Source organism: Plecotus auritus (genome assembly GCF_963455305.1).
Source record: "Plecotus auritus genome assembly, chromosome: 8".
NCBI lineage: Eukaryota > Metazoa > Chordata > Mammalia > Chiroptera > Vespertilionidae > Plecotus > Plecotus auritus.
This window is the reverse complement of record NC_137782.1, coordinates 37,643,782-37,662,047: the sequence shown is the minus strand read 5'-3', so window position 1 is coordinate 37,662,047 and position 18,266 is coordinate 37,643,782. Positions and strand designations below refer to the sequence as shown.

The 18,266-nt window shown below is 41.0% G+C and overlaps 1 protein-coding gene across 6 annotated transcripts in view; it reads right to left on the bottom strand.

Annotated features, from left to right (window-relative positions):
• Window positions 1-18,266, bottom strand: part of DLGAP1 (DLG associated protein 1) — a gene marked incomplete at its 5' end in the record, with an annotated part of 693,962 nt that overhangs the window by 448,057 nt on the left and 227,639 nt on the right. The window lies entirely within an intron of this gene.

Sequence of the window (18,266 nt, the reverse complement as noted above, 5' to 3'; positions counted from 1 at the left end):
TGATATGAGGAGGGGGTTTCCTAGAAAAGTTACATGGCCGTGGTCTTGCATGATGAAAACACTTTGTACTTTCATACTTTTCAGAAAACAAAACCAACCATAAAAATGTCACTGAAATAAATAGCTTTGATATTCTACAATCCACTTTTCTACTATGAACAATTATATCTTCTTTAAAAAGCAATAAAATGCAAGCATCAATCACTGATTTTATAAGACATATTACACACACGACTGTATTTACTTCCTGTGCATTGTTGTAGCAACACTTCAACACAGCAGCTGTGACTAACAAGGGAGGTAAAAAATATTGTTCTTTTCAGTGTAGTTCATCTGACATCACAGGAAGGCAACAAACATGGCATAATTTTCCCAAGTGCACCACTAGGGGCTTGCTGTTGCCTACGCCACACCATCCCCCTCGTGATTAATGATGCCTTCTCAAGAAAGTGCTAAAATGGGACTTCTGCTTGGGCCCAAACGTACGCAGAGGTACATATCCTCACATCACCTATTTTATGTGAACTGTGACTATCCTTCCGAAAAGGTCACAAAGAAGAGGACGTTGTCACACACAAAAATGATCTGGTGTTGAAAGGGACGGAATTAACAGACTTCTGCTTCTCTTTTCATTTAAGCAATATACTTTTGTGGCCCTACCTAGCATATTAAAATACTGTCAGAAAAGAATAAGAAAATAGTAAACCTAAGGATTAAGTGGAGATGTAATGATGTTCAGAATTGAGAATCCTGAATGGTGTGAATAATTTTTTAACCTTCTAAGTTGTTTATAAGAATGACAGTGCTTGGCCCGGGCCGGTTTGACTCAGTGGATAAAGCATTGGCTTGCGGACTGAAGGGTCCTGGGTTTGATTCCAGTCAAGGGCACAGGCCAGGGTTGTGGACTCGATCCCCAGTAGGGGGTGTGCAGGAGGCAGTCAATCAATGATTCTCCTCATCATTGATGTGTCTATCTCTCCCTCTTCCTTCCTCTCTGAAATCTATAAAAATATATCTTAAAAAAAAGAATGTAGAAATTCTCTTACAGAAGAGGAATGAGAGGCCAGACCAAGTGACGGGGCTAGCTCGATCTTACTGTGCTAATAACAAAGGCAGACAGCCATCCCATCTCTGCCTTGAAGTTCAATCCCTTTAGAAACTCATACAGTGTATTTGTTTCTAAAAAGAACACCAAACATTCAAAAAGTTGAGGGCTTATACAATTCTCTGCAGAACTTGTTTGAGCAATATTTGAGACTGGCAGAGTTGACAGGTTAAGTATTACAATGCTGTGGGTGATAAATTGTAAGAACAACAATCACAATAGTATGTACTTTCATAACACTTAAAACATGCTGGGAATATTATATTTTCACATATGTCTCATTTATTCAGGTTACAAAGGATAAAATGAGATTGCATTATCAAAGGCTATCAGGTATAAGTATGATTTTCATGGTTTAAATATAATTATTACATTAAATATTCTCCTTATACCACTAAACCAGACACACTCTGAAAGGAATTTTCCCCATACAAATATGGGGAATGGGTAACTCAAGAAGATAATGGAAAATTGATTATTGTTAAACACACAGAACTGACATTTATTTCTTCATAAGTATTTACTAAGAATATATTTTGTGCTAGACATTGCTCTTTATTGACTGTATAAACAAAATGGAAAGAATATGCAAGTTCTGGAAAAGAATCCCAGATCCCAGATATACACTAAGAAGTCAATTTTAGCCCTGGCCAGGGTGGCTAAGTGGATAGAGTGTCAGCTCTATCACAGAAGGTTATTGGGTTGAATTCCAAGTCAAGGGCATGTGCCTGCCTAGATTGCAGGTTTGATCCCCGGCCCCATAGGGATGTATGAGGGAGGCAGCCAATAGATATGTCTCTCTCACATCGATGTCTATCTCCCCTTCCCTCCCTTCCACTCTCTCTAAAAATCAATGGAAAGCATATACTCAGGTAATGCTTACCAAAGTGAAAAAAATCAATTTTATTACAATTGGAGTATTTCCTAAGTTAGATAATACAAAGAAGTATCTTAAACACTGGGTGGTATTTTAAATGTCATATAGCTAGTGGTTCCCAAAATGATTGATAATCATAACTGCCTGGAAGGCTGCTAAAAAAATATGAATTATAGAATTTCACACAAGAGCTATTAAATGAGAGTATTTATGGGTAGAGTCAGGGCAATCTGCATTTTGAAAATGCTCCCCAGTTCATTCTCCTGATCAATAGGTTGGGAAACTTACTGATTCTTGCCTAGGCTCCTCATTATAAAGATGAGGAAATTGGCACTATCATCTCAAAATCAGTAGGGCCAATCAGACCAGAGAATTGACTTGCCCAAGGTACTTGCCCCTTGGTGACAGAATTGAGATTAGAATGTCAAAATCCTTATTTCCTGGTATTTTTTTTTCCTTTCCCTTACCCCAAGAGTCCCTCTTTTATTTTTTTCTTCCTGCTATTTCCTATCACCAAGTAACTAATATTTAGTCCCTAAACCTGAGAAAGAATAAGGGAACCAAAGCCTGGAAGTCTGAACTTAAGCTGTTTGATTTAAAAGTGTGCTTTCCACTATTCCACGGGGTTCTTCTAGAGCCAGCTCCTTTTGGGATGTCTGCTCAGCCCCTTTCTCTAGGCTCCACCCAGCACTCAGCATGTCCCAACCTTCAAAGGTGTCCCTGGTAATTGTTGATTGGACCAGGAGAGGTCCTTCACCCACAGCGGGCTTAAAATTTGAAACTAGGAGACCACAGTCTCATTCAGGTCAAAGAGTTATGGTTGGAGCTTGGTCATCTTGCTCCTTATAGGGAGAGGGAACCATGGAGAAAGGAGAGTGAAAGAGACATGTAGAAGATGGAGCTACAACTCTCTAAACTCATCTGATTCCTGCTCTTATTTCTTTTTTTCCTCTTGGCTTCTATGAGCTCATATCCTTATGGCAGATTTTTAAAATTATTTGTTTTTATGTTAAAACTTTGGCTTAAGGTAACTCAACTCAAGCTGTTTTGTTTCTATGACTCTTCAGCCACTGTCCCAACTAATACACCTCCTATCATTCATTTCATATGAGTTAGTCTATAAACCAGTCACTTTAGTCAGAGTATCTTAAGAGGTTCATTTAAAAAACATTGGCTGAGAGTACAGAGAGAGGGGGATAGAAAGGATAAGTGCACTGCATTTTATGGAATTCCTATATTCCGAAGAGTGCATTCCACAGTGAGAGAAAGTGGAAAAGGTCCAGATTACAGAGGTCACTTAATCTCAGCTCTGCCTCTGATGAGGCTTCTGACTTGTGAAAGTTACCCAGCTATCCTCTTTGACTTTCAATTTTCTTATTTGTAAAGGGAGGCAATGAAACCAACCTGGGTCAAGTTATGATGAGGAATAAATAAAAGCATTTATTCATTTTTTCATTCACTTACACATTCATTCATTCCACCATCCACAAAGATTTACTGAGTATCTATTACTTGTCAAGACTCTGCTAGGTACTTGGAAGAATCAATGAACATTTCATGTTGGTGAAGATGAGTAGACAGAAAAGAAATAATAAACATGGTGATAGAATAAAGTATAGAGTATTTTAGAAGGTAAAACATGCCACAGTTGTAAGAAAGAAAAAGTTAAGAGGGAGCAGAAGTTCATGGATTGGAGGATATGGGATGTTAAGGGAACCTCACTATGAAAGTGAAACATGACCAAAAACTTGAAAGATGTGGGAGAGTCAGTGATGTGCAAGAGAAGGGTTTTCCAGGCAGAGGAAATCACCAAGGTTAAGGCCTTAATTTGGGAGTGTATTCAGTTGTTCTGGGAATTGCAAGGAAGTCAGTAAGGATAGAATGAAGAGAGGAAGGGGGGCTGGGATTAGAAGATATGGCAGGACAGTAGAGGGTGCTGTAGAGAGGTGGAGTGAGGGATAGAACAAGGGTATCTCAAGGCTTTTAGCTTTTATTTTAAGAGTAAGATGCGGATCATTACAGGAGTATGAGCTCAGACTTTCCATGGTTTATATTTCAACAGGTTCATCCTGGCTGCCGGTTGGGAACAGACCATAGGGACCCAGGAAAGAGACAAGTGGAAAGCTCATCATCTTGGAGAGAGAAAATGTTGGCTCAGACTCAGGTAGAGCTAGTGAGTAGTGTCAGATCCACGCTGGCCTTATTCTGAAGCAAGAGTCAAAAGGATCTCCTGATGGACTGGGTGGAGAGGGTTAGAAGAGAGGGAGGCAAGATGACTCCAAGGTTGCAGCCTAAGCAGCTATAGAGTGCACCACCATCACTTGGATGAAAAAGTCTGTGGCTAAAGGAGGCTTTAGGGGAGAGAGGATGTGCTTGGTTTGGCCGTACGGATTTTGAGATGACGTTGCCAAATAGGCTTGTCCTACGGGTGGATGAATTATACAGTACTGGGATGTGGGAGAGAAGTCTGGGCTGGAGTTTGCAACAAAAGCTCCTGGAAGACTTTCTGGCTTAGCATAGGTGACTGGTAATATTATTTTCTCCTATCAGAGATGATTATGTAGGGGTTAAACAAAATAATAAATGTAAATACAGTACCTGGTCCATAATAAGAACTCAACATATATTAATTCCCTTCTGTTTCCTGCTTCAAATTTTATTTCTCTATTGACTATATTTTAAGATTGAGTCTATCTTTCTGTGGAAAAAAAAATAAAATTTCTGACAGACATAATAAAAATCATACTTTACATTTTGGTAGCTCTTTTTTAAATGATTTTATTTTGTTCTTTTTAAATATAGAAAATAATCCCCTGATAAAAATATTAGTAATAGTATTCAATAAATCATAAAATCAAGCTTTTAGATAGTAAGGTAAATTCTGATTTGTATACAAGCTACAGGATCTAAAGAAAAAAATCAAAAGGACTGAATTGCATAGATCTAAAAAGTCATTCAACTTTTCTCAAATCTCTCTGGATTTTTAGCAATAATTAATAGTACTTTGGGGTAAAGAAGATGCAGAAAATGGGCAAGATGATTGTTCAAAACATAGGTCTGAGTATATAGTGGAGGAACCACATTTCAAGAGCTCTGGACATTCTGGAAATAATACCTCAAAGTCTACAACTATATCTTTAAAATGGATCTCTTGATTTATAAAAAGCCTCTTCAATTAAACAACTTTTAAACTAGAAGCCACCTAAGTTTGAAACCTGTTTTAGAGCTAGGTTAATGAGGACTAGAGTGATAAAATTGCTTGTCTGAGGCCACAATTAGTCAATAGCAAAGCCAGAACTAACCTAGGCCTTCTAACTCGTAGTATAGCTATCTTCCATCTCAAATAATCTCTCTCAAGTTTTCCAATTACCTCTTATACTGAATAAGCAGCATCATTTAAAATATGTTTTATCTTACAATTTTTATTTTTTATTTTTTTTAAATATATTTTATTGATATTTTACAGAGAGGAAGGGAGAGGGATAGAGAGCTAGAAACATCGATGAGAGAGAAACATTGATCAGCTGCCTCCTGCACACCTCCCACTGGGGATGTGCCCGCAACCAATGTACGTGCCCCTGACCGGAATCGAACCCGGGACCCCTCAGTCCGCAGGCCGACGCTCTATCCACTGAGCCAAACCGGTTTCGGCTATCTTACAATTTTTATTCAAATGTTATAGCCCATAAGGTAATGATTGTTTGAAGGCAAAGTTAAATTATCTGCTTCCTGATCCTTTCACACCTGCAGATTTTGGAGCGAGAATGAATTTCAGAGGTCTTCATTTATTTTGTGATTTTCCATATGTCTGAGACAGTGTCAGATCACATAAAAAAAAGACTAGCCCATTCCACTTCCTCTGCAAACCACTTAGCTAATTGATCCCTTATTTGTATATAAGAAACATCAAGGCAACGCAGGATGCACGGGTGTGCAAACTGGGCAGCTGCACAGAGCCTCATGCTGAGAATGGCCCTGTGCTTTAGTATTTATCTTTAACCAGTGTTTTGTGGATTGAGTCCAACAGGATAGTGGAGCATGTGGATGAGCAGGGGATATCTGCACATCATGCATGTCCTCAGCCACCCCTTGCTACCTCATCTGCATGTAGTGTGCATGACGGAGAATTCTGGTGGACCCAGGATTTCTGGGAGTTCAGTGAGATTCAATATGAGAATGAGGTCAAGTATTTATGTCCATGACTAAGTAAGTGGGGAAGCTGACAGTTCCCAGGGGCCATGTTGTCTGTTCCAACCAGAATTTGCTGAGAACTTCACAAGAAGGTAACGGTGCTAAGAAACACAGATGACCAAGGGACCCTATAAAGGGGAGCCGAATATGCCACCCCAAAATACACCACTTTGGTATACTGATTATTTTGAATTAAAAGTACTTGAGAAACAGCTTGTGTAAGAAGAACACTCTGACCCTCCCCTTTGTTTCTCTGAAAGCATAAGGTAATTTCCCCTGGGAAAGGTACCCTCGGTGTACCAACATGAACCATCCTCATCACCAGAGAGAGGAAATTTAGGGCGAAGAGGCTGTATAAGCAAACCTTGTTACTTCTTCACCAAACACCTTTGTCTTGTTAGTTTGTCACAAATTTATTGTTTCCTTGTCTAAAAGGTATAAATGCTTCCTGCTTTAGTCACTTTTTTAAGTCTAGTTTTTTTTATGGGGCTCCATTCCCTAAGAAATTAAATTTGTTTTTTTTTCTGTTAACTTATGCTATGTCAAATTAATTATTAGACCAGCCAAAGAACCTAGGAGGGAAGAAGGAATTTTTTTTCTGTTCCTACATGTATATATCTTTTATTTATTTATTTTTCACTTGTATTAGCCCGGTTTTGCTGAAAATGATGGCAAAGAGAGAAAGTGCAACCCATAGTTCCTTTTGTTCAACCCTTCCCTACTCATCAGTGAGCCAATGAGAGAGAGGGTTGGTAGAATGTACACATATCAAGAAGTGAAATAAAACAGTAAAGTTTTATGCAGTGTTTCCACTGTTCTGGTAAGAATGGTATACATATGTATGATCTATTAAATATAAATTGCGTAATTTTGGCGATTTTGCAAATAACTTAAATATTCTTTCATATACAATCCTATCTAATAAAGAGGGAATATGCTAATTGATCATCACTCCGTCACAAAGATGGCTGCACCCACAGCTGAAGCCAAGTTTCCATAAGGAGCCTTAACAAGCAATCAGCAGGGACCTGAGGCTACGCCCTCCCCCACCCCCATAGGGCTTGACAGAGGACTTCAGGCCACATCCCCCACCCCAGCACCAGGCCAGGGGACCTGAGGCTTGACGGGGGACCTCAAGGTGCGCTTCCTGTCCTGGTGCTGGGCTAGGGGACCTCAGATTGCTCCCCCTGCCCCAGCACCAGGCTGGGGGACCTCAGGCCACGTCCCTCACCAGGTGGGGCTTGACAGTGGACTTCAGGCCGTGCCCCCCCCCACCCCGGCACCAGGTCGGGGGAACCTTAGACCGTACCCCCCACCCAGCAGGGCTGGATGGGGGACCTCAGGCCATGCCCCCTGCCCAGGCACCAGGCCAGGGTACCTGAGGCTGCGCCCCCCTGCCTGGCTGGGCTTGACAGGGGACCTCAGGCCATAGCCCCCACCCAGTGGGACTTGATAGGGGACCTCAAGGTGCACCCCCAGTGCTGGGTCGGGGAAACTCAGGATGCACCCCCTGCCCCAGCACCAGGCTGGGGGACCTCAGGCCACAGCCCCCACCAGGTGGGACTTGACAGGGGACTTCAGGCTGGGCCCCCCACCCCGGCACTAGGCCAGGGGACCTGAGGTTGTGCCCCCCTGCCTGGCAGGGCTTGACAGGGGACCTCAGGCCATGCTCCCCACCCAGGGGGGCTTGACGGGGGACCTCAAGGTGCACCCCCAGTGCTGGGTCGGGGGAACTCAGGCCAAGTCCCCAGCCCAGCGGGGCTTGAAGGGGGACCTGAGGCTGTGCCCCCCTCCTGGTGCCGGGCCAGGGGACCTGAGTCTGTGCCCCCCTGCCTGGCGAGGCTTGACGGGGGACCTGAGGCTGTGCCCCCCTCCCAGTGCCGGGCCAGGGGACCTGAGTCTGCGCCCCCCTGCCTGGCGAGGCTTGACGGGGGACCTCAGGCCATGCCCCCCACCCAGCGGGGCTTGACAGGGGATCTCAGGCCATGTCCCCCACTTGGTGGGGCTTAACCAGGGACCTCAAGACATGCCCCCCATCCTGGTCTGGGCTGGGGGACCTCAGGCCACGCCCCCCATCCTGGCACCAGGCCAGGGGACCTGAGGCTATGTCCCCTGCCTGGTGGGGCTTGACAAGGGTGGGATTGGCCAAGTCTGGATCTAGCCCAATGGGGGCGGGGACTGGCCGGGTCTGGGTCTCATGTGATTTTTGAGGTGCATGTGGGTGGGCAGGGACTTGACACTGGGTCCCATGGTGCACCCCAGACTCTGACAGGAGGAAGGTTTTCATATACATTTTACTAATTTTCTTTCATCTCTGACACTTCTATTATAGAGAAAGGGCAAATAGCAATATTAAATTATTTCCTCTAATTAATCCCCTTTTAATGTGCATGAATTTTGTGCACCAGGCCACTAGTGTACAATATAAAGATGAATAGTAAAACTCATGCTAACAATTTAAACTTTTTTTTTTCATATGCTTAGAACTACATTAAATAGTAAATGTAAACATTATGATAAGTTGAGAGAGAAATGGCAGAAGAAACAGTCTTGTATTTTAGAACATTTAACAAACCTTCTGCCCTGCCTTTGGAACGAGTGACCTGCGTTTTCATTATGCCCTGGGCCCTGCCAGTTATGGGACATTAACATTCACCCTGTTGCAATGAACTGGCACACACTCTAGCAAGTGCTGCAAGCATTAACTTATAGTTTAAGCACTGGATGTAGGATATGGGAAATGGACTGAAAATCCTAATATAACTGCAAACTAAATTAATCTAGACTGTTCTCCTCACATGTCCTAATGTCTTCTCCTTCTTTCCCAAATAGCTTCTTGCACATCTGACCAAAGCTCCTTTATTGAACCAACCGACCTCAGAAGTCCCTCTGTTTTTAATTTAATTTAAATTTAATAATTTAATTTAAATCTTCCATTTCAGACTCTACTGCCTTCAAGGTCAAATCCTCAGTTGGGAAAGAGAGAAAAGTTAGCAATAAAAACAATTTACTCTTAAGGTGTGAATAAAGGAGATACCTCACACTTTGAGAGAGATTTATATTTTAAAGAAGCACTTACTTGCCAAGTTTAAACAAACTTACTGTGTAACAAATAATTTTATGGGAGGACACTTTCCATTACTTTCTGCTAAGAAGTCCCTTCTACTCTAATCCTGTTGGAAGAATGGGTTATACCTATTTCTGAACAACTGCACGATTTTTTAAAAATGAGGTAATTTGCGCTCAGATATAACCAAGAAATTTTCCAATCAACTGAAAAAGGCTTCAAAATCATGCAATATATGTTTATTTCATGTCTCTTTAAGGCTTACTAAAAACAAAGCACCTTAAAATGTACAGTGCTAGTTGGGAACTTAGCCTCCATTTAATTGCCTTTGTTTATTTGACCTGTGTTCTTTCTTTTCCATCCTCTCCTTTATATCTCAGTCCATCTGTGACAGCTCTGCAGCTTCAGTTTGGCTAAAGAACTCTCCGTGCTGAAATTATAAGGAACTGTCCCAAACACAAACTCACTTCTCCACAGACCATTTGCTTTGGGGCTCCTGGTGAACAGCAGGTGTGCAACGACTCATTGTGATGTCATAGCTGTGACAGCAAAAGAATAATAATCTATTTACAACTTTTAGAGCATTGCTTAGCAGTATCTTTTATCCATGTGACAGAAGACTAAAGATCTTTTCCCTTGGGCACGTTTCTCAGTTAAAAGGAAGGTTCTGCCTGGCCAGGTGGCTCAGTTCCTTGGAGAGTCATTCCGTACACCAAAAGGTTATGGGTTTGCTTTCTGGTCAGGGCACATATCCAGGTTGCAAGTTCGATCCTGGCCGGGATGCATGCAGAAGGCAACCAATTGATGTTTCTTTCTCACATTGATGTCTCTCTCTCTGTTTCTCTAAAAAATCAATAAAAACATATCGTCAGGTGAGGATTAAGAAAATAAAAAGGGAAGGTACATCACCCAAGATTTTAAAATTGGATATTGTATAATTTTATATTAAATTGGATATTTATTGTCAGTGACTTAAGTGGGATCTCTCAACATCCTGCATTTACACAGTTTTTTCCCCTTAAATATCAAAGTTTAATATGTTTGCAAATAGTTAAAAAAACACCCACAAAACACAACAACAACAATCCACTAGACTATTATCTTTTAGGCTTGCTGAATTCCCATTGTTTTTTCTTTATTCAGTGGACTTATAGTCTTTCCACATCTCTTTTAATTTCCCGCCTGGAAAAACTTACCGGAACATAATAAGAATAGCTCCATTTATTGAGGGCTTACAATATGCCAGGCATTGTTCTACGCACATTACATTGATTGCTATTATTATCACGACTTTGCAGCTGAACAGACCTAGATGTAGAGATGTTAAGAAACCGCCTAAATTATTAATGTTGGGAGGTGTAGGTGCCACAATACAGACGTCCTCAGCCATGCGCTCACATACTGTTTCACCTTTCAGTGCCTCAAGCCAAATACACAGATTTATTTTCATGAACACATTTTTCACTCATTTAATTACTTTACATTAGCCTGGCTGTAAGGCTGTCAAAGCTTATCATGTCCCAGGAACTTTAAATAAATCACTTCATTTAGATATTATCACTATCCTTATTTACAGATGCTAAAATTGAGCCATGGAGAGATTAAATTACTTGGCCAAGCTCTCAGAAAATTTTAGAGCCAGGATTTAATTCTAGTTATTTTTATCATTACATCTTTCTCTTCTGCATCAGATTTAGCTTTCTTTATTCTTAAAAATCAACTTGCCATGCCAAAGTTTAGAAAAGCCTTAAAAGAATGAAGTTGGTAATTAGTTTAATTGTTAGAGCCAAATTTTCAGTAGCCAGAGACCAAAGTCTTAGTTCCAAGCCCTGATGTGCCAGCTGGCAAACACGGGTGTCATGGCCACAAACTGTAACTTTATTTCCAGTTGTCTGCTTCCCAAATGAATACTACTAATCATGAATCAGTGACTTATGCACTTTTAAACATGGGCTGGAATTTATCACTCATCAAATCTAATTTCTTCATTTCATAAATAAGAAAGACAGAGAGATTAGGTGGCATACCTGATATCACACAGCAAATTAGTAACAGAGGGGACACTAATTTAGATTTCTTTATACTAAATCTGGGGGTCTTCATACCATACCACAAAGGAAGCCTACTGACTATTTTTTCCACAGTGTTTTAAAAAATGTATTGATACATCAACAGATATTGAATAGTTACTATGTGCTAGAACACTGTTTTAGGTGCTGGGGTTAGGGTAGAAAACAAATTCCTTCATGGAACTTCACATCCTGGTATTGTTATGGTAAAATGTACTAAACTTTTAAATGATAAAATATTATATGAATTTTAATTACTTTGAATGTAATCACTGACAAGTGTTGAAGACATACTGGCCTGAAATTGGATAATCCAAAGTTATAATGTCTAATAGACATGAGGTAATTACTATACTTACTATATTGCAGATAAAATTAAAGCCCAGTCATTATACATAAATAGGGGTGGTTGTTGGTTTTGTGGTACCAACAGAAAGATGGAGAAGGTAAGGTTCTTGCTCTCAAGGAGCTTAAGGATAAAGTGAGTCACATAGATTAGAGAAAAATATTTTCCTCTCAAATTAAACTACTTTAAGCAAATTCCACAGCATTTAAAACTTATCTCGTACTTCATGACCATCCTATCTAATAAAAGAGTAATATGCAAATCAACCGTACCTCTGTTACACCCACAAGCCATGCCCACCAGCCAATCAGGAGCGAGTATGCAAACTAACCCAACCAAGATGGCTGCGGCCACAGAGCGAGCAGGAGGCTTGGGTTTCCCTGGTAATGGAGAAAGCCAAGTTTCCTACACACCCTGGCTGACCTAGGCCTCTACTCAAGGCTACAAAGTTTCAATTATAGAAGATAAACAAATCCCAACAAAAATGGTGGCAGCCATGGAGCAAGCAGGAGGCTTGGCTCCGCTCAAGGCTACAAAGTTTCAATTATAGAAGATAAATAAATCCCAGATACCAGGGCCTCCACTTGGGTCGCTGGGGGGCGTGGCCAGCCTGCAAACCACCACAGGCCCCTCGCCCAGGCCACCTCACACCCCAAGGGAACCCCCACCCTGATCCAGGATACCCTTCAGGGCAAACCAGCTGGCCCCCACCCATGCACCAGGCCTCTATCCTATCTAATCAAAGAGTAATATGCAGATTGGCCATCACTCCAACACACAAGATGGCTGCCCCCATGTGGTCAAAGATGGCTGCCCCCATGTGGACACAAGATGGCCATCACAAGATGGCCAGCAGGGGAGGGCAGTTAGGGGTGACCAGGCTGGCAGAGGAGGGAAGTTGGGGGTGATCAAGCCTGCAGAGGAGGGCAGTTGGGGGGGGACCCAGGCCTGCAGGGGAGAGCAGTTGGGGGGGACCAGGCCTGCAGGGGAGGGCAGTTAGGGGTGACCAGGCCTGCAGGGGAGGGCAGTTAGGGGTGACCAGGCCTGCAGGGGAGGGCAGTTAGGGGCAAACAGGCTGGCGGGGAGCAGTTAGGCAACAATCAGGCTGGCAGGGGAGCAGTTAGGGGGTGATCAGGCTGGCAGGCAGAAGCAGTTAGGGGCAATCAGGAAGGCAGGCAGGTGAACAGTTGGGAGCCAGCAGTAGTGGATTGTGAGAGGGCAGTTGGACATCCCTCAAGGGGTCCCAGATTGGAGAGGGTGCAGGCTGGGCCGAGGGACACACACTCCCGTGCATGAATTTTGTGCACCGGGCCTCTAGTTATAAATAATTCTCCATAGCTGCTGAGAATTACACCTATAATTAAGTGAATAATCTGAAATCCCAAAGCCCCAGTTAAATGTTCTGAAATTGATCTATTTAACATTTTTTAAAATTATGCATACTTTATTTTGTGTCAACTTGTTCAGGAGCAGAATAATAATAATAATAAAAATGTAAATTTGCCTCTAAATCAATATACAATCTCTTCTTCTTGCCAATAATTATGATAATAAAATGACAAAATTGAGCTCTTGGTCACCAAGGCTGGCTGCATTTGCTTTTAGTCTGAATAGAAACAGCCACCTTAAAGCCATTTCATAATGGAAAACAAGAGGCAGAGCAGTTTAAAGTACTGTACTAAATCTATTTTTTTAATTACAAAATTTTGCAATGTCAATAATGCCATTATCTGCAATAATCAGGGTTTTAAAAAAGATGTTATGTTTTGAGCAGATCATAAACTATGCTTTAGTGTCTTCCAAGATAGAAAATTCTTTAGTCTGACTCACCCACCTAATAAGTACATTGAACAGATATGGTTGACTTCATATTCCCTGAAGACTGTACCTCTGAGGGACAACACTAAAACATCTTGACTAAAGTCCAGCAATAGAAAGATATGAAAAGTCAAATGTAATTTATTGTTATAAATTCATAACCACTACACTTATAAGCTTGCATATAAGTGCTGAACCACTGAAGATGCATCATCTAATATACATATACCCACTATTCAGAAGTGTATTTTCATCTATTATAAATCTCTTATTCACTCCTTTTCGAAGAATAAAGATAGAAGAATTCACTTTCAGAAAATATCTTGAATGGCAACTGGTGGAGAAAACTCTAAATGGCTAGCATCTGTAGTTCAACTACCTTGTATTGTTCATACCTACGTTCCTCACTGCGCCTTTCGAAGACCCAGTGAGGGAACCATGTTTCAGGTGGCAAGGTTCGCTCTAAACTGTGGAGTGATCCCAACGTGCAATTTGCTGTAACAGTTTCTTTGGTTCCCCGATGGTTCACATTCGGCACGAGATTCAGGAGAAGTAAATTGTGCACTCCTTTCCCTTGCCGGTGCCATCACAATAAAATGTCTGCTGCAATAGAGAGCCCGAATGCTCACTTTTTAAAAAAAAATATTTTATTGATTTTTTAAAGAGAGGAAGGGAGAGGGATAGAGAGTCAGAAACATCGATGAGAGAGAAACATCGGCCAGCTGCCTCCTGCACACCTCCTACTGGGGATGTGCCTGCAACCAAGGTACATGCCCTTGACCAGAATCGAACCTGGGACCTTTCAGTCTGCAGGCCAACGCTCTAGCCACTGAGTCAAACCGGTCAGGGCCTGAATGCTCACTTTTATGGTATTTAGGTGAGAAAGTCTATTCCAGAGGCAAAAAAGTACAGGCAGACAGGGAGCCTCTTTCTATTTCCTTTATTTCCAACATGGATGGGAAATGTGTAGGGGCATCTGTAGAAAAGGCTATGAAAGACACATTTTGTTTTTGGCATATTTCTGTACATCTCCTTCCCACTTTTATATCTTTTTTTCAAATGTTGTTACACCAGTTTGCCTTTATTAAACTCTACCACCTGACAAGTGGCCCAGCCCAGAGAGCCTCTCTGTCCTGCACACCTCCGACCCTTCTTCCTAACTGAGAGGCGTCCAGAGGCATAACCATCAAAAGCTGATTCAGCACCCCCAGGCAGTGCAGCTGGGACTGGTAATAAACCTCAGCAACACCAGCTAAAGCCAGCAGACCAGGACCACAAGGGAAAGGCATTGGAAGATAAACTGTCATTGGAACCATGGCCCAAAAATGTAGGGGAGGACCTGCATATCAAACTTAAAGCAGTGACCGCCTGCTATCATAAAACACTTAACTGGACCCAACATTTCCTTTGTCTAACTTAACAGACAAAATATCCAGGATATAATAAAAAACTAACGGTCATACACACACACACACACAAAATCACAACTCAAAGGAGAAAGGACAATTAACTGATGTCAAGATTAAGATGAGTCAGATGGTTGAATTATCTGACATGGATTTTAAACAGCTATAAAATAACTGTTTAAGCAATCAATTACATATTCTTTTAAAACACATGGAAATATAGAAAATTTCACCAAATAAATGCAAGTTATAAAAAAATAAGCAAATGGAAATTATAGAATTGAAAAATACAATAATAGAAATAATAAAAAAAGGAAATAACTTGGAGGATGGGCTCAAAAGAAGAGTAGAAAGGACTGTGGACAGATCAACTGAATTCACCCAATATGAACAACAGAGTATAGATAGAGTATTTTTTAAATAAACAGGAACTTTAGGATCTGATAGGACAGTAACAAGACACCCAACATTTATATTACTGAACTAGCAGAAGGAGAGGAGATAGATAATGGGCCTAGAAGAATATTCAAAGAAATAGTGACTGAACACTTCCAAAATTTCATAAAATACTCATATGTACAAATTCAAGGATCTGAGAAAATCCCAACAGAATAAACCCAAAGAAATACATACCAAGCGTTTTTATGGAACGTTAATTTGAATAACAGTAGGTTGGCCATTTGAAACCATGGAGGCCAGAAGAAAGTGGCATAATGTTTTTCAAACAATGAAAGAAAAAATGGAAAAAAGGAAAAAAATGTCAACTATAAATTCAATATTCTGCAAAAGTACCCTTCAGAAATTAAGACGAAATAAAGACGTCCTTATAGAAAGGGAATGTAAAAGAGTTTGTCACTAGCAAACCTAACTTTAAAAATCAGTTATAGAAAGTTCTTTTAAGGAAAAATAAAATAAAATAAAGACTCATAGAGCATAAGGACAGAATAAACAAGGATAAGAGCAGAAGTATAGGTATGTGCAATCCTTTTACTCATGAATTCCATAAATCATATTTGATGACTGAAAAAAGGCAATCTGATATTCAAGACAATGATATCTAAAAATGTGGGAGATAAAAGACCTAAGTAGAAGTAAGATTTCCATAGATTAAGGTGGTAAAATGTGGTACCAGTTGACTGTAATAAGTCATATAAGTATATTGTAATACCCAGAGTAACCACCATGAAAACTGTGAAATGAGATATACTCAAAACCACTATTGAGAAAATATTTCAAATCATGTATCTGATAAAGGATTAGTATCTAGAACAGAGAAAGAATGCCTACAATTCAACAATGACAAAAATCAATTAAAAATGGGAAAAGGACTTAACAGACAGTTCTCTAAGAATATATATAAATGGCCAATTAGCACATGAAGAGATGATCAACATCACTAATGATTAGGGGAATGAAAATCAAAACCACAAAGTGACATCATCTTATATGTGTTAGAATGGCAATCATCAAAAGACAAGAGAAAAGTGTTGGTGAGGATATGGGGAAAAGAGAACCCTTGTGTACTCTTGGTGGGAAAGTAAATTGGTGCAGCCACTATGGAAATTTATGGGTCCTCAAAAAATTAAACATAAAATTTCCATAATGATCCAATAACCCCACTTGTGTGTATATATCCACAGGAAATGAAAAAAAAAAAGATCATGAAGAGATATCTGCAGTCCTATGTTCATGGCAGCATTATTTATAATACCCAAGATATAAAAACAACCTAGGTGCCCATCAATGGATGAATGGATAAAGATGAATGGATGAAAGTATACACACACACACACACACACACACACACACACACACACACACACACTAGAGGCCTGGTGCACGAAATTCATGCACAGGTAGGGTCCCTAGGCCTGGCCGGCAATCAGAGCCAATCGGGGCCTTCCAGCTGCTGTCTGGGGCCTTCCTTCGCTCCATGCCGCCCCCCGGTGATCAGCACATGTCATAGCAAGCAATCGGTCTCCTGGTCGAACTCTCATGGGTACAATTTGCATATTAGGCTTTTATACAGAGAGATATACACACATACACATATATAAACATATACATGTATATAAACCAATGTACTCTGTATGAATTCTACTTTTTAGATTCCATATGTAGGTAATATATACAGTATTTGTCTTTTCCGTTTGATTTATTTCACTTCCCATAATGCCCTCAAAGACCATCCATGTTGTTGCAAATGACAGAATTACCTTCTTTCTCATGGCTGAAAAACACCAATGGAATATAAATAAGTTCTGGGCATATAATGTAGAGCGTGGTTATTATAGTTAATATACTGTATTATATACTCACAGTTGCCAAGAGAGTAGGTTTTAAATGTTCTTACCACAAAAAAAAGGTAATTATGTGACATGATGTAGGTGTTAGCTAAGACTATGACAGTAATCATTTTTCAATACATAACTATCAAATCAATACATTGTACACCTTAAATTTATACAATATTTCATGCCAATTATTTCTCAAAGCTAGAAATAAAATATTAAAATAAAATGGTACAGAGTGATAGTTCTTGAAAAACTAAATAAGAATTACCATGTAATATAGCAATTTCACTTCTGATATATACCCCAAAGAACTGAAAGCAGAGACTCTAACAGGTATTTATATACCCACTAGAGGCCCAATGCATGAAATTTGTGCAAGGGGCTAGCCCCCCCCCCCGCCCCCCACTGCCACAGCCACCTCTGCCTCTGCCCCCTGCCGCCACTGTTTCATCCAGAAGGTCATCTGGAAGGACATCCAGTCTAAATAGCATATTACACTTTTATTATTATAGATGTTTACAACGACCTTACAAAAGCCAAAAGATGAAAATGACAAAAATCTCCACAGGCAGATCAATGAATAAACAAAATGTGGTACACAAACTATTAAATACTCGAGGCCCGGTGCACGAAATTCATGCATCAGGGGGTCCCTTGGCCTGACCTGCAGGATTGGGCTGAAATTGGCTCTCCAACATCCCCCGAGGAGTCCCAGATTGTGAGAGGGCGCAGGCCAGGCCAAGGGACCCCACTGGCGCACGACTGGGGCCGGGGAGAGACATGGGAGGTTGGCCAGCCGGAGAGGCACCATGGGAGCCAGGGCGTGTCCAGCCCATCTTGCTCAGTACTGATCAGCCGCACCCCAGCAGCAAGCTAAACTATCAGGTCGGAGCATCTGCCCTCTGGTGGTCAGTGCATGTCATAGCGACTGGTCAACCAGCCAACTGTCTGACCCCTGATGGTCTGTGCATGTCATAGCAAGTGGTTGAGCAGCCTTAGCATATCATTAGCATATTACACTTTGATTGGTTGAACAGCCGACTGGTTGACCAGACACCTAGCATATTAGGCTTTTATTATGTAGGATTATTCA